Here is an 18894-nt window from a genome sequence, read left to right on the forward strand (position 1 = left end):
AAAATATATGGACACGGTTATCTAGGTGAATTTTTGGGCGGTATTATTCCCCCAAACTAAAACACGTACTCCCCTCCCAAAATCCTTGACTTAACAGAAAGGACTCTCCGTCTCTCTCAAACTCTCTCGATACACTAGCTCTTCAATCACACACTTTCTCTCAATATACACTCCGAATTAAAGATACACCGAGCTCTGAATCGAATAATTAAATTGGTATTTGAATACACAAACACACACTATACCTCCGATTAGGGTTTCCAACATTTTTTTCAATTTGCAGGCCTTTAGGGTTTCATATATTGGGGCTTTTGTTGTTACTTTAATTAAGTAGTAAATACACGCATATAGCTCTTTTACTTTTCATATTGCTTTAAGTATATGGTAAATGCATATATATTGCTCTAATAAATTGGTTTTTCCTGTATAAACTGTGGGATCTTTTAATTTCAGGCGATTGGGTCTAAGCTGTTGGTTTTTTGTTTAAGGCAATTGGGTCTAAACTTAGGTCTAAGATGTTGGATCTTTGTTGGGTAATAATATTTATCAAGGTCTAAGTTATTGAGGTAATACTTGTATTTTTATGTCCTCTATTTTTATGGGTCTGGTGAATTTTGATGAACTGAATAGTTATTTTTAATGCGAGGCTCGTTTCTCGATAAATCTGAAGTCTCCGATCGTGTTATCTCCGTTGTCAAAAACTTCCAAAACATCGACCCCTCTAAGGTACATAAATTTAATTTATTATTGTTCCTTTTTCAGTTATTATTTATGATGTGTGTGTAATTGATTTATTGTTACATTTTTTAGGGGAAAATATTTATTATTTATGGTGATTTGTTGTTTATTGTTGTGTGTGGTGGTTGAGAGAGTTGTTGATTTGATGATGAATTTAAAATCTGGTGTGAATTTCTTTAAATTAGATTGTATATAGTTATTATATATAATGTGATAAAGTTAGTAGAGATACTAGGGAGTAGGCATTAAGGTTTGTAGCGTAAGATTTTGATTGACAACGTACGAATGGGTAACAAACAATTTATTGTAGAATTAGTAAATATAATACATCAAATTGTTTTTTTGCCTGAATTTATGAGTTAGGGCTAAGTGTGAGGCAGTTGCTATGTGTTTGGAGAAATGCAATTTTGACAATCACAATCTGATCAAACCTCAAAAGCCCACTTTAGCTTCTCATATAAATGAATGTCCCTTAAAAAATGTGCATAAGCTTCATAAACATATACTACATATTAGAATAAATATTAAAATAATCATCAAGAATTATGATCAAGAACCAAACTTTACAATTAAAATCCAAGGCAATTATATAATGAATTGACACAAAATCATATTTAAAGAGTATCAAAGCAAGCAAGATGCAACTTGATTAGAATTTAGATTACAAACTTTTGGATCAGAGAAAAATTAAGAAAATGTTATCCAACCATATCATTTATAAACACAAAACAAACATGTCTTGGGTATCTAGAATTAAATATATTAAAATCAATATATATAAAGAAGAAGAATAAAGATTTGAAGGGCTAACGTGTAACAACTACTTCTTAGATCAGAAACTCCCTGCTTTCTTGCAAAACATAAAGATTACAAAATATGTATGTCTGTAATGTAGAGTGCAGTGGAAAAGTTTTATACTTGAATTATTCTAGTGGGCTCGGGATGGGCCTATTTGTTATTTTTATATCTGATAGTAGTAACTATCTATATTGTTATGAGATAATAGTAATATGCTTATTGCTCCATGAGGAAACTTTTTTAGTTGTTGTTAAAATAGTCTATATAGTGTGTAACCTTTGCTCTGCAATATAAACTCTAGGTGCTTTATGACAATTAATTAAATCTGTTAGTTGAATTACAATATGTACTCGGGAACACTAGCAGGTGCTCGAGAAGTCATTTTCTATTGGATACCTTTTATCTCTAAAAAAACTTATAATATGCACTACGTAGAGACTCATCAATCTATTGTGTATGGGTAACAGAACTCTTATATTTTTTTAATTAAGTTTTTGGAATAATGATATAATCGGTGGATTGTGTTGGTTGATTAATTAGATTTTGTCAATGATTATCATTACATATATGTAAAATATAACTGATCAATTGCAGAGAATGGAACAAGATATTTCTCAGTTATTGTAAATGGTCACCTGTATACTCAGCAAAGGTTGATATGTAAGTTCTTTTATTAAAGTGTGAAGATGTGTTGCTATCATAAATATGTGTAAATGTATAATGTTAACTATCTTCATGTGACTGTATATTTGTAGGTCTTGAAGAACAAATCAAGAAGGATTTGCTCCATTTGTAGTCGTAGTCCTTCTTATATGGTATGAAGCTTGGTGGGACAACATTTATTCCTGGACAAGATTTAGAAATGGGATTTGAAAAGATTGTGTAGTTGGCACATGCTCGTGGTGGTAATAAGCTAACTAAAACAAAACTGATCAAACATGGGTCATGTTTCTTCACTGTCCAAACTAATGTTTATTTGAATGGTGTGGACAACAGGGAACAAAAATTGAATCTTTGGTTCTACCAATCCTTTGGTACCCAGGAGCCTTACATTTGGAACCAACGCCAAGTTATGTAAGCTCTCCTCCCCCGCCCCTCCTCTATACCATATCCATTATAATGTTTTAACTCTTTGTATTTACAATTATGCAACAATAGGGACATGCTTATGTTCTTCAATCATGCAACCACAGGGGCAAACTTATGTTTGATATTCTCTGCACTCTCAACGACATGGATAAGCTTGTAATCTTAAAAATTTCATAGAAAATATAACTGCATTAACAAGTGTTAGATTTCACAATTTATTATTATTTAAGCTTGTTGCTCTCATCTAAACCCTTTTGTTTGTTCAAAGGTGGCACAACAGATGATATAATTACATTTCATCTAACTAAAGGCATAAGTAATGTGTTGGACCCTCCATAGCTTATGTAAGTTGCTTTTAATAGGTTTACACGAGTCTTGATTGCTACTATTGTTTGCAAACATTATTTTTCTGTTCATTAGGCATAATTTGATGTATATGTGCAGGAGAAATGTCTCTCAAAGATTCTTTTTTTTATTTTATATAAAAATATGGAAGTTTTGATCCCCTAAATCTTGGTAGCATATAAGCTTATATATGAATTTCTTCTAGTAACAAATTGGTGGCTATACACAGTTACTGATTGATATTTTTTATTGGTTACAATTGACATAATTGTAGGAGAATTAAATAATTGATTGATGATTTTTTCTTAAGGTATATATATTCTTATTGGTGGTTGTACACAATTAATGGTTGTCCTACACATGAAGTCTTGGCATAGTTGATAGATCTTCTTGGAAGGGATGTGTTTATATCAAATTTAAGATCAAATTTACTCTGCCCCCAAAACATGGTTGATGATATGGGGACATGGGCTGGCGTAGGTTGTCGTGTTGGTGTAGCTGCATCTCTGTTTTTTCTTGGAAAGGCCTATACATTGTAAGCTACACTATATTTTAACTAATATGACTCTTTATATATATATATATATTTGTTAGTTGAAATTAATTTCTGAGCTTTCTTTAAAATGATTTAGGGATGCAGGGTCACTCAGGAGGGTTCCTCGCATTAATCGGCCATTTTTTATAGTTTTTTTGACATGTAGATTTATCTTTTGCAGCGTTCTCTTTTCTTTTCTTTAGATTGCTATGTATCGCAAAAACCACTCCCAATCTTGAGAAGCGGGCTGCAATTAACCTGTTCTTTGCAGATCTGGTGGCATGGCATCGGGAAAGAAGCAGAATGTAACACAAATATATTTTCAATTTATATGCTATGAAAATGTAGTTAATAAGTTTGGTTATAATGCTATTGGAATTGTTGTATAATATAACATATTTGTGACTGGGATTTTTTGTCTAAACATAGGATTTATCTCAAATTTTATAAAATTAACTTTTGTACTTATCTTGGTTAAAGTTTTTTATACTCCCTCTGTCCCTTCCAATTGTTTACATTTCTGAGGAAGTGTCCGGCACGCATTTTAAGGTGCATAAAAATTATAGTTATGTAACTTATTTTTATAATTTTCTTTTTCTGAATAAAAGTTGAATGTTTTAATTTTTATTTAGAAAAACAAAATTATAAAAAAAATTACATAACTATACTTTATATGAACCTTAAAATGCGTGTCGGACACTCTCTAAAAAACGTAAACAATTGAAAGGAACGGAGGGAGTATATTATAGTCTTACATTAATGAAACCTACTATTGCACAATAAAAAACACACTAGTGTTACATTATGCAAACATAGTCTTACATTAGACTACATGGGTCCCATATGTGGGTCCCACTTCTGCAAAATAATTCCAACCTAATGTAACATATATAAAACGTTACAATTAGCAATGCAGTATTACATTATGGGTCTATTCACTATTGTAATACTTTTAGTCTTGTTGCAATAGGCAGCTAAAGTGTTACAATAGGGGGCCGAATGTAATGCTCGCAAATGCAACGCCCTTTACTGTTACAATAATCCTATTATAATGCTTTTCTGGCCTATTGTAACAGTAGAAAAGCATTACATCAGACCATCTATGGCCATCTATGGCGTAGTGAGTGATGATAATGTTATATATACTATACTATTATAAGCGAAACATGGTTTCGTTTGGTTGTTGGTTAACACCTTCCTACAAAATATGTTAACACCTTCCAAAAAAGTCTAAACAAATATAATTTAATTAAAATAAATGTATCATGTATCCAATATAACTACAAACTCTATAAATTATTATCCAGCTTAATATCTAATCGCACTCAACTTCTTTCTTAGTAGGAAACCAAAAACTTCCAAATTTAATTTTGTTAATTCAAATTATAATATTATAAAATATTAACTAAATCAAGAAAAAATTAAAAAACAATAGCAAATCATTCACATCCACGTACACATATTCAAGACTCCCACTTGTCTATAGGCCCTACATCGGCACATAGGCTATAGAAAAAGTTTTTGAGACTTTTTAAAATTTTAACTATCTAAATTTTGAATCTTTCGGTAATATAATATATTTAAAATAATACGTAAATATTTTAACTTCATTAATTTCAATAATATATAATCACTATTTTTATAACTTAATTTTACAAAATAATAAAATTATAAATATTATAATTAGTCCGTGCATCGCACGGGTTATAGACTAGTACCAATAAAATAAGGTATTTATAACATCCTACGCACACATGGATTAATGTGTTCGAGACCTTTATAAAACCAAGTTAATAAATAATGTAAATCAAATTGAAAGCTTGATTTATTCTGATTTGTGAAGTTACGGGCGTTGCACTGATTTTTTTTATTATTTCACTTTGTTACCAAAAATATACATTAATACAAAAATTTAAACTATGTCTATGCAAATTTTTTAATAATGGTAAATTCTTAAACAACAAATTTTAAAATCTAATATATTTTTAGTAAGAAAGATGTTATTTTTTTTACAATTTAAAAAAAAAATCTAGTACTAAATGTATGAAAAATAGATAACTTTTATGTAGCGGTTTTAATTTAAAAAAATTTAAAAAGTATTTAATCCTGAAATGCTAGGAAAATAATATTTAATATAGTTTTTTTGTAAAAAATTCAAAAAGTAATTAAACCCAAAATGCTATGCAATCTGGACTTTTTAACGCATCTTTATCTCACGTTTTAGAGTGTCATTTCGGCCACACTTTTTTATTTTGGACTGTGCGACATTTTTTCTCAAAAAGGTGGAAAATGGGACGATATTTTTTACAAAATCATTTTTATCCGTTTAATCAAAATTGTGATCAAATTAGTGGTTGAAAACGAGTACTCAGATCAAGTATTCGACCGAGTCACCAAATTAGACAATAATTAAGATAAGTCGGTGCTTCCATTTACCGTACATCAGAAAACATTCTTTGTACTTTAAAAACAATTTGGTTAAATCAATTATATATATTTTTAGAAACTAATTATTACGTTTTATTAATTTAGGAATACAAAAATCTTTTTGAATAATAAAATGCTAATTCTTTCATTTTTTAACAATATAAATTTTAGTTAAAATTCAAGTAAACATGACCTCCAAAATTAAATTGGACTAAAGTAGCATAAACGAAATATATTAAGCCTATTTGGCTCCCCTTGTTTATTTGAAATTAAAACTTATTCCGACAAAATATTTCTTATTTACACACTAATATTTAACGGTTTTCTAAAATCGGTAACTTATTTTCGAACCTTAGTGCAACCCAATTTTCAAGAAATCGCGTCCAAGAACAATTTTATAAAATATATGTCAAAATTCGGTTTGGCTCTGAGTAATGGAATTTGATAGGGTATAAGCAACCCGGCTATGGCCCAACCTGGATCTAAGGGGTATCAGGCTCGATTGATGAACCAAGACCCCCTCACCTGGCGCAATCAAGTGGAGAGATCCAGGCTCAGGGCCAACCTAGGACCTGGATCATCTCACAGTCAGGGTCCAACCCGGGACCTGGATCATATACCTACCAGGATCCAGACCATGACCTAGATCATCTGCCTACCTGGATCTGGACCAGGGCCAAGATCGCCATGAGGGGGGTCCCAGCAAGCACATGCACACTCCACAACCCGCCAAGGAAGGGTACGTGGGCACGTAACGATGACAGCTATCAACAACCAACATATCAAACAAACACAGCGCGTGTCAGAAGGCCGTTAGGACACCCTTAAGGTGGTCCTCCGCCCCCCAAGAACCAACGACCCCGATCTAGAGGTAACAACCCCTAAACCCTACCCTTGGGCTATATATACCCCCAAAGATGAAGGGTTTAGGGGTTAGAAAAACATTCACACTTTTGCACACTCACCCTCTCACATCCACATACACACAACGACCTTTCTATTACGTACATACATCTTCGTCTTCTCTAAAATCCTATTCTTATTCTTACACCGGAGGCGCCGTGGGGGCCAAACCCCCCTTCCGGTGTTGTTTTGCAGATACCCAGTCAGCAGCTACACCACATTAACACCCAGAAGGTCCAGGAACGGCGTCAAACGGAGCCTCCCCGCTCACCGGAGTTATCATTTGGGCTAGAAGGAGGGACACTCCATCCTTGGGTCTCGGTGCCCCTGGATTCACCTTCATCAGCAAACTCTTAAGAGAGTCCACATTTTAAACCTGTACGAACAAAAACAACCATACCCTCTCTTGAATATGTATGTTCATTTTAGCCATGTTTGTGTGAGCTCATTATTTTAGGCCATGTTTGTGTGAGCCCACTCTCGTTTGTTAATCTTGATTGTTTGGAGTTTAATAATCTTGATAGTCTTGAAGCCTGGGGTTTGATAGTTTTAAAATCCAGATCTGCTTTGTTTGCATATTGTCTTTGGATTCTAGAGCCTATTGTTCTTGTTCAGTAGTATTATTAGCAAAACCAAAAAAGTTTGTTTCGTATTATTCTGGAAATTTTTTATAATCATCAAAGAAGCGAACTTAGATCCATATTTTTAGCCTCAAATCTTGGTCAGTTGTTTGTACAATTGTGGTAATGGCAAGAGCAGGAAAATATACGGTTGGTAGGCCCTCCGCCAGTACCCAGGTCCAGGATCAGGACCACTCTCAGGCTCATGAACCTGGGGGAGACCGAGAGACCCTCCAGGAGCAACCATTGACGCAACACACCCCTGTCTTGGAAATGATAGTAACACCCTGGGATGCCAGAAATGTCGTAGAGCTCAATCAGTATAAGTACACCAATGTTCCAGTTGCAGAGGAGCATATGGCCAACTTAACAAGCCATGAGCTGGATGAAGCAATCAGGCTCTACAGAGATGAACAAGCCCGGGCTCAGATAGAATATGAGCAAGATGATGAGCAAGAAGAGTCCGGAGATTCTCAGCAATCTAGGAGATCTGTCTTCGACCGAATCGGAACTAAGGCAAAAAAGAATAAAAAAGAACTTAGTAAGAAGGAGACAGAAACAACCAGGAAGAAAAAGTTGGAAGAAATGAGGAAACAAATAAGAAGAGAAGAAGAGGCAAAGCTTGAGCTAAAGATCCAGAAAAGGATGCAACCGGAAGAGGATAGGCTCTTAGCAAAGACAAAAGGCAAAAGGACTCGGAGGGACCCTACCCCCGAGGTCATTTCTGACGACGAAGAGGAGGGGCAGAAGGATATGAAAGATATGATTTATGAGCTCCAACGAAAAATGGAAAAAGATTCCGGATTGGAGATTGGGGAAACCCTTACACCGTTCAGTCATTCCCTAGAAGCCATCCCTCGACAGAAAAATCTCAAACATTACAACTTTGACTCTTTTGATGGATTGGGGGATCCGGAAGAGCACCTCAATTACTTCGAATAGATAGCCCAGATATATTACTACAACGACCTAACCAAGTCCAGATTCTTCACCTCGACCCTCAAAGGGGGGGCTCAAAGATGGTTCAGCAGGATCCCATCACGAAGCATTCACTCCTGGAAAGAGCTCAGGGGGCCTTCCTTAGAAGATTCAGAGCCAATAAGACACATAAAATGTACATGTGTCACCTGGAAACAATCCGCCAATATGATAACGAAACAATCTCAACTTATATGCGGAGATTCCAGGAAGCCATCAACAAAGTCTCGAATCTTGATGAGAGGGAGGCTCTAAGCATATTCCGGAGGAACCTGGATCCAGAACACAATGAGAGGTACATTGTAGAGTTGGTAAACAAAGAGCCACAAAGCTTGGCCGCTGCCTACTCTATGTCAGCCATGTTCATAAAGGAAACAGACGTTCTCCAGGTGATGAGAATAACTCAGAATGGAGGATCCAGGAACAAAACTTCTGATGACCGACCGAAAGGGGGTTACCATCAGGAGAAGTTCAAGCAAAGCCAACAAGCCCAGCAGACCAATATTGTGCAAAATACCCCAATATTTCAAAGACTGGGTCCTAAGATAGAATCCAAAAGTGATCCCGGTCCACCTAAGCAAGCCAGAGAGCCTAAGAAAGAGCCAGACTGGACACCACTGACCAGGACCCGGGAAGAAATACTAAAGGAGATCAAGGGAAAGCCATTCTACTACCCACCGAAGCCCATACAGACTCCCCCAGAGAGCAGGCCTTACAACAGACAATGCGACTATCATGAAACCCATGGGCACAAAATCGAAAATTGTCTCTCCCTCAAATACTTCATTGAAGACCAAGTCAAGAAGGGCAACCTAAATCAGTACATCTCCCGGGAGGCAAATCAGAAAGAAGAAAGGCAAAGGAGAGGAAAGAATGTAGTGAATGTGGTCCTAGGAGGGTCACACTCTCCCCCTAGGAGCCCGGGCTCAGGAGATGAAGTATTCTCCATCCAATCCTACCCGGAGATGGTGATCTCGTTCAGTAGCAAGTATGAAGGGGTCAACCCGAATCATAATGAAGCCTTGGTGGTAACACTTGATATTTTTGACAATGAGGTAAGGAGAATGCTGATAGACAATGGCTCTTCAGTAAACATACTTGTTAGGAATATGTGTATCAGTTTGATGATAAGTTAAACAAAACACTTAAGTAGAAATCTAGTGTTTGTAGCCTCAACGGATAAGACCATTTTGGCTATTCGTTGAAGGAGTAGCTTTACTTAGAAATAAGTTTAGTATTGTAGCACATTTCATTCTCTGTATTTAAGTTGTAATTCTTAGATGTTTTGGGAAATTATCAGTCATGTTGACTACTAGTGGATATGCAAATAGGAGGGCTAATTATAAATATTTCATGCCTTGTAATTTTGTCTAAGTGAAGTAGTATCAACTGATATTAAAGGCCTTCAACGGATGAGAAACAAAGCTTCAACGGATGTCTCTAAAGCTTCAACGGATAACATCCATCAACGGATGAGTGCTTCAACGGATAAAGCTTCGACTGCTAAATGCATCAACGGATAAAGCTTCAACGGATAAAGCTTCAACGGATAAAGCATCAACGAATGGAAGCTTCAAATGATGCTTAGTTCAATAGCAGTTGATAGTGACAATTCATAAGCTGATAGAGGCACATGGGTTGACAGAGATAAACTGGAATGTGGCAGCCTCTAGGAGGAATCAAGAAAATGCAGCATTTCCATTCTGGTGCAAACAAGGAAGTATTCAAAGATTCATAGCTAAACCTAAATTGCATTGGATAGAGAAATGAAGAAGAAACATGTGAAGAATCTTTTATTTGTATTTTACAGTTTTGTCTTCACTTGTAAACTTGGTGATATATAAACCAAGTAGCAGCTAGTAATTAGATGTGAATTTTCAAGAGCTGTTTAGAAAAATCCAGAGAGAAAATCATCTAGTTTGTACTAGGACGCAGCTGTGATTTAATTCTTTGAATCACAGATTTTCTGAAATAACACATCTCTGGTGGAACAACAAATCCACCAGAAAAGTTTTTAAGTCTGTTGTGTTCTTTACATTTGTGTTCAAATTTATATCTGTCTGCATTAGCTGAAAGCAATTCACACACACTTGTTCATCAAAACACAATAGCCTAGAAACTGCTCAAAACTTGAAAAAGTTTTGAGATTTACATTCAACCCCCCTTCTGTAAATCTCATTGTTAGTTCACTGGGAATAACAATTGGTATCAGAGCAAGCTCTTAACATACAAGAGTTTAAAGATCTATTCTGCTAACATCATGAGTAAGAAGGATATTGGTGTAAAGATTCTAATCCTGGAAAGAGATAACTATCATCACTGGAAAGTGAAGATGCATTTACAACTTCTCTCTCAAGATGAAAGCTACATCAACTGCATTGAAAATGGTCCTCACATCCCTCACAAGGTGGCCACAGCTGCTACTGCAACAGTTGTTGTTCGACAGTCTATTCCCAAGCCAAAAGCAGAATGGACTGTTGAAGATATTGAAGAGATTCACAAGGACAAGAAAGCCATGAACATTCTGTTTAATGGCCTAGATCAAGATATGTTTGACAATGTCATTAACAGCCAAACTGCTAAGGAAATTTGGGATACTGTACAACTTATCTGTGAAGGTACTGAGCAAGTTAGAGAAAATAAAATGCAGCTTCTCATTCAACAGTATGAATATTTTCATTTTGAAGAAGGAGAATCATTGAATGATACCTTCAACAGATTTCAGAAACTGTTGAATGTATTGAAGCTGTATGGCAGAGTATACCAAATCAAGGACTCCAATTTAAAATTTCTGAGGTCTCTACCAAAGGAATGGAAGCCTATGACTGTTTCTCTAAGAAATTCTCAAGATTATAAGGACTTCACACTTGAAAGATTATATGGAATTTTGAAGACATATGAACTTGAGATGGAGCAAGATGAGCTGTTGGAAAAGGGAAAGAGAAAAAGAGGATCAGTTGTACTTGTAGCTGACAATGAGAAGATTGAAGCCATGAATGAGGAAAAGACAATGCCAAGTCTCAAAATTGGCACAAGCAAATCAGAATCAAGCAAGGGAAAGGAGCAAGTAGCTGAGGATGAAGACAATTCCAGTCAAGATGACTCTGATGATGTTGATGAACATCTGGCCTTTCTGTCCAGGAGGTTTGCAAAAATGAAATTCAGGAAAAATACAAAATTCACTAAGCCAAACAAAAACATGGTGGACAAATCTAAGTTCAAATGTTATAACTGTGGCATTAGTGGACACTTTGCAAATGAGTGCAGGAAGCCAACCTCTGATAAGAAGAAATTTGAGCAAGTTGATTACAAAAAGAAGTATTTTGATTTGCTCAAACAAAAGGAAAGAGCTTTTCTGACTCAAGAGGATTGGGCAGCAGATGGAGCCAATGAAGATGATGATATGGAATATGTCAACCTAGCCCTGATGGCTAATTCTGATGAAAATTAAACTAGTTCATCAAGCAACCAGGTAATTACTACTGATCTCTCTCAGCTTTCTAAGATTGAATGCAATGAAGCCATAAATGATATGTCCAATGAATTATATCATTTGCGTGTTGGGTTCCGAAGGCATAAAACGCAGCGGATAAACGTAAATAAAACAAAAAAATTCGAAACCCAAAAACAGGATCCATGTATAATTATGGGCAGATTATGGAGATAACGAATCATACCTTTCAAGAGATTAACTTTTACGAACTCAACGGAGATCCTAGCTATCACGCTTTGTGTCTACCTCTCGGAGAAACACCTCTATGGTATCCACACGAGCACCTTCAAGAACGTCTCACGAACTTGACTACGGAATGGATGTACTAGCCTCCTTCTTGACGATCTGAATTGCCTCTGCCTCTCTTTGCTGCTAGGGTTTTCTTAAAAACGTTCAAGCCTCTTTAACCTCTCATTATCTATTTATAATGACTGATTAAAAAGGCCCATAATAGCAAAGCCCAACCCTAGTAGGTATTGGATTAAATAATAAAAACGAATTTCTATTATTTAATTAATAACTAAGTCATACTTAATTATTATGGGCAAAAACATTCCTTTTAATTCGAATTTATATTATCTCAATTAAGTCTTACTTAATTATAATAAAATTCAAATAATCATCAATTAATTTAAATCCATAATTTAAATTAACTATTCCATTAAGTGCTCTATTTGTGCGACCCTATAGGCTATTATTTAATTGGCAATAATTTTATTCTCTAATAAAATTATAAACAATGAGCGGTATCTAGTAATACATCATTGTTACCCAATTAAACAATAATTAAATCGTGATTAGATAAAACCTTTCGTGATTAATGTTTTTTCGTGTAATATAATCCCTTTAACCATACATATTATAGATTAAACTCGAGGCATGTATTTAGTCATCCTCTTCAACATTTAATCTGGGTTTACTTGATGCATGAGTAGATTATTGAAACAAATCATTATTTGAGCATGGCCATGCTTTTATAATCTCACTCAATCAAGAGGCCAATAATATCTCTCCTAATTATAGGAGGGTTAAATCCTTTATCTATCATTCATATTTCTCATACGACTCATGATATACCCGATGTCCACTTTTATCATCACCCGATCAAAAGTAACTTTTAATGTAGTCAAAGTATATTAATCCTCGTATAGAAATATAATGATTTCAAGTCAAAGGATCATTACACCATTATCACTGTGAGTCTTTCTTATGACTTTATTAAACATGAAGAATCTCACTGTGGGTCTGTCCAGTACCATGTACTCTCACATGTACCTATGTATTGACTTCAGTATCCCCATACTTATAACCAATGAGATGTGGTTATCTTGTCAAACAACATACTAGTCTATCTATGTATTATTATTGTCCTATATAATAATACTCGACTAGGGACCTTTAAGAATATGATATATTATATAATCTCAAGTTCAAGTCATGTACTTAAACTATACAATTTGTATCATGATTCTAAGGACATTTATTATGCTAACAAAATATCGCAGTAATTAAGGTCATAATAAATACATTTATTGAATGATCAACTGACATAAAGATAAAAGAATAATGTATTGCCTCTAGGGCACCTACACTAACAATCTCCCACTTGCACTAGAGCCAATCACCCATATATCTAATACCCATGGAACTAGTGTGACCATCGTGCTTCTGCTGCGACAAGCCTTTGGTCAGTGGGTCTGCAATGTTATCATTTGTGTGCACTTTACATATGTGTATATCACCCCTTTCATTAATCTCTCGAATAAGGTGAAATCTCCTGAGTATATGTTTAGCCCGGGAGTGTGATCTAGGTTCTTTAGCCTGTGCAATGGCTCCATTATTATCGCAGTATAGATCAATGGGATCTGCGATCGATGGAACCACTCCCAAAACAGAAATGAACTTTCGAATCCAAACGGCCTCCTTAGCTGCTTCACAAGCTGCAATGTACTCAGCCTCCATTGTAGAATCAGCTACTGTTTCTTGCTTTGAACTCTTCCAGCTTACAGCACCTCCGTTTAGACAAAACACAAAACCAGACTGTGATACAGTATCATCTCTGTCTGTTTGGAAACTTGCATCGGTGTAACCTTTTACAACGAGTTTCTCTTCTCCTCCATACACCAAGAATGAATCTTTAGTTCTTTTCAGGTACTTAAGAATATTCTTAACTGCCGTCCAGTGACCTTCACCCGGATTAGACTGGTATCTGCTCGTCATGCTCAAAGCATACGAGACATCTGGGCGAGTACATACCATTGCATACATGATAGATCCAATTGCTGAAGCATATGGAACTTTATTCATGTGGTCCTTCTCATCCAATGATTTCGGACATTGGTCCTTAGAGATCGTTATCCCTTGAGACACAGGGACATATCCCCTTTTTGCATTTTGCATTCCAAAACGATGCAAAACCTTATCAATGTATGTGCTCTGACTTAGACCGATCATCCTTCTAGATCTTTCTCTATAGATCCTCATTCCTAGAATGTAGGATGCCTCTCCTAAGTCTTTAATGGAGAAATTGCTCCCTAACCACGTCTTAACAGCCTTTAGAGAAGGTATGTCATTCCCCATTAGTAGTATATCATCAACATATAGTACTATGAATGCCACATAGCTCCCATTAACCTTCTTGTAAACACACGGTTCATCTTCGTTTTGAACAAAGCCATACTCTATGACTATTTCATCAAAACGGATATTCCATCTCCTAGAGGATTGCTTCAATCCATAAATGGATCGACGCAATTTACATACCTTGCCAGCATTCCTTGGATCGACAAAACCCTCAGGTTGTGTCATGTACACATCCTCTTCAAGGCTTCCATTAAGGAAGGCTGTTTTGACATCCATTTGCCAGATTTCATAATCATGGAATGCTGCAATGGCAAGTAAAATCCTTATAGACTTGACCATAGCCACTGGTGAGAAAGTTTCATCATAGTCAATACCATGAATTTGTTTGAAACCTTTTGCAACCAGCCTAGCTTTATAGGTCTGAACATTTCCATCCATGCCCTTTTTCTTCTTAAAAACCCATTTGCACCCTATGGGTTTTACCCCTTCAGGTGGATCAACCAAAGTCCATACTTGGTTTTCGTACATGGAATCTATCTCGGATTTCATGGCTTCAAGCCATCTCTTAGAGTCTGGACTGTTCATAGCATCTTTGTATGTGAGAGGCTCATCTTCATCTATGAGCATCAAATCACCACACTGAGTCATGAGAAATCCATATCTCTCTGGCTCATGGCGAAATCTACCAGATCTACGAACAACCTGTGTTTGTTGAGCATTATCATTATTCTGCTCTTGTTCCACTTCAGGTTCAATGCTATTTTGCGGTTCTCGATCTTCATCGAGATCTATAGTTCTCCCACTGTTTCTTTTGGAAACAAAATCTCTTTCCATGAAGACAGCATCTCGAGCAATAAACACTTTCTGCTCAGAAGGACTATAAAAATAATACGCCTTTGTTTCATTAGGGTATCCTACAAAAATGCACTCTTCGGATTTAGGTCCAAGCTTGTCAGATTCTTGACGTTTCACAAATGCCTTACATCCCCAAACTTTCATAAAGTTCATGCCTGACCGTTTCTCTTTCCATATCTCATATGGAGTCTTTTGAACCTTCTTAGTAGGAACACGGTTAAGTGTGAAAGCCGCTGTTTCTAGAGCGTAACCCCAGAAACTAATTGGAAGATCTGCATGACTCATCATCGATCGCACCATGTCCAACAAGGTGCGATTTCTCCTCTCTGAAACTCCATTCCATTGAGGTGTTCCTGGCGGAGTGAGTTGCGATACAATACCACACTCTTTCAAATACTTTCTAAATTCGGTGCTTAAGTATTCACCCCCACGATCGGATCGTAAGATCTTAATACTTGCATCTCCGCCAATTTGCTTCTCTACTTCAACCTTGTATTCTTTAAATTTTTCAAAAGAATCGGATTTGTTCTTCATAAGATATACATATCCATATCTACTGAAATCATCAGTAAATGTTATGAAGTAGTAGTAGCCTCCTCTAGCCATTACACGCATTGGGCCACATACATCACTATGTATTAGCTCCAGACGTTTAGTGGCCCTTTGACCCTTACCAGTGAAAGGGGCTTTAGTCATCTTACCAAGCAAACAAGATTCGCATTCTTGGTATGATTCAAAATCAAACTTATCCAAGTATCCATCCTTATGTAATTTGGATATGCGTTTCTCATTTATGTGGCCTAGACGACAATGCCAGAGGTATGTTTGATTTGAGTCATTTATTTTAAGTCGTTTGTTTTCTATATTACAGACAGGGTTATCTAAATCAAGAACATATAAACCATTAAATAAACGCGCAACACCATAGGTTAAATCATTCAAAGCAAAAGAGCAACTGTTGTTCTTTATTGTAAACGAAAAACCTTTCTTGTCCAAACAAGAAACAGAAATAATGTTTCTGCGAATCGCAGGCACGTAAAAACAGTCTTCTAGTTCTAAAACAAGCCCAGAGGGCATAGATAAATAATAAGTCCCTACAGCTAAAGCAGCAACTTTTGCTCCATTGCCTACTCTTAGGTCCACTTCTCCCTTAGCCAGAGTTCTACTTCTCTGCAGGCCCTGCACATTTATACAAATGTGAGAAGCACATCCAGTATCAAATACCCAGGATGTAGAAATAGACAAATTGACTTCTATAACATAAATACCTGATCCAGAAATCTGAACTGCTTTCTTTTTCTTCAGATCCTCCAAGTAAATTGGACAGTTTCTCTTCCAGTGACCATCTTTCTTACAGTAGTGACATTCACCCTTGGCCACACCACCTTTAGGCTTTAAAGCCTGTTTGGGACCTGACTTTGGCTTGGTTGTAGAATCAGATCCAATCTTCTTCTTACCCTTCCATTTTCCCTTCCCTTTGGCCTTACCTTTATTTCCCACCATCAGTATGGGAGCAGGTTCAGCTGTCTTCATGTTGGTCTCATATGTTCTCAACATATGCAACAATTCAGTAGGTGTTTTGTCAAATTCATTCATATTGTAGTTCACAACAAACTGAGTGAATTTGTTGTTCAAAGAATTCATGATTAGGTCAATACCAGTTTCCGGACCAATCGGGAAACCCAAAGTTTCAAGGTACTCAATGTAACCAATCATCTTCAGAACATGTGGGCCAACTGGTTCACTCGCCCCTTGTTTGCAATTAAAAAGTGACTTACTCGTGTTGAACCTTTCTTGACGAGTTTGGCTTGCAAACATGCTTTGCAAGTGCTCATTGATAGTATATGCATCCATATGCACATGTTGTCTTTGAAGCTCAGCACTCATAGTTGCCAACATAAGACATGCAACATCATTTGCATCATTCTCATCCTTTGTGCGTGCTGCTCGTTCATCAGCAGTAGCACCCTCAGGAAGGGGGCCTGGAGGAGGAATATCAATGACATGAAGCTTGCGCTCCTGCCTGAGGACAATCCTCAAATTCCTCTGCCAGTCTAGGAAGTTGTTTCCTCCTGTCAGCTTGTCCTTCTCAAGGACTGAACGTACGGATAGTGTGTTTGTGTTGTTTGCCATTACTCAGTATCTACAATAATAAAAGCGCAAAATAAACATTAGATTGTTTGAGTTAAAATTTTATGTTCATATGATTATGATATATTCGTAATATATCTCCCACTATTTTTTTTATCAAATTAATAGCCCTAACTATTAATTCGGAAAGTATATCCCATAAATCTTTCTAGTGAGCCAAGATCCATATTTCGTCATGTTCTAAGTCAACCACTGGTATCCTTAAAACATGATTATTTAGGTAGACAACAGTTGTCAATTATATCATATATAATTCTTGGATAATTTGGTGAACAACAATTGATCTTATCTATCTAATAGATTTTTAACCAAACTCTATGCTTCTAAGTTCATAATAGTTGAATATAACCGTTTATATTCACCTTATTATGATGACTCAGTTAAGTTAGACCCAATGATACAACGTCCGAATATAACTGTTTATATTCGTCGCATTTCACCATGATAGATAGGAGTCCCCTGCCACTGACAGCCCTTCCCCTTATCGATCTAGGATTTAATGAGTGTTCATTCATTGGAAAGCATCTGATTAAAACTTAATATTTTTACTTAGGGATTTTAATTTAGAACGATCATGATCCCATCATAAAGAGATTCCCAATTTTTCCTTGAATAAAATACTTAAAATCAATACTCGTCAATGGTTTGATTTCCAGGTAGTGGAGGAGTCACATCGGTCTCGCTTAAAACCCACAGCCTTACAAGTTCTATGAACCCGTTGTTGACAAAATCGCCCCATGTCAGAAATAAAGAAAATTCGTATTTTATTCCGTGTTTCATAAACACGAGAATCTCATGATCGTTTGTTAATTTTAAATCTTGAGTCGTTACAGATTTTATCTTGTTTAAAGGCATGGCATGGGTGATGTATCTAATACATACATACATCATTAATCTAATTAAAACATGCATTTTTCTACTCTACACATACTATTTATACATCATATGAAAAGTACGTAAAGTAAACGTGCAATAGTTATGGCCCAATCCTATGTGATCTTTTCAGGCTAATGAAAAGATCAAGGTCAATCTATGGTGTAAAAATAACTATTACATATGTCTTCTCTATTGCTTCCATTGTCTCCTTGGCCTCCATAGGATGCCTCCTCTTTCCCTTGTCCTTCTAGGATGTTACATTAAGAATTATACTAATGAACTTACAAAAGAACTCGAGTTACATTCGAGATAAAACAACTACAAATAGAAAACGACATGCAAGTCGTATTTATTACAAACCAAAAGAATAAACCATTACAACTAAGGTCTTAAGGCCATAACTATGCACCATGCTCAGTAACCATTAAAGAACATGATAGATCATATAAAGATGACATACTATTTATCACTTATCATGATCCAATCAAGAATAATAAATAAGT

General features: G+C 35.9%; 1 long non-coding RNA gene across 1 annotated transcript; it reads left to right on the plus strand.

Moving 5' to 3' along the window:
• Positions 1 to 498: 498 nt before the first annotated feature.
• LOC141724205 (uncharacterized) lies at positions 499 to 2956 on the plus strand. Its single transcript, XR_012576542.1, has 5 exons — positions 499 to 726; positions 2131 to 2196; positions 2292 to 2441; positions 2533 to 2610; positions 2695 to 2956. It is a non-coding gene; the product is annotated as an uncharacterized LOC141724205 (long non-coding RNA).
• Positions 2957 to 18894: the final 15938 nt, after the last annotated feature.

Source organism: Apium graveolens, chromosome 5 (assembly GCF_009905375.1).
Source record: "Apium graveolens cultivar Ventura chromosome 5, ASM990537v1, whole genome shotgun sequence".
Classification (NCBI taxonomy): Eukaryota; Viridiplantae; Streptophyta; class Magnoliopsida; order Apiales; family Apiaceae; genus Apium; species Apium graveolens.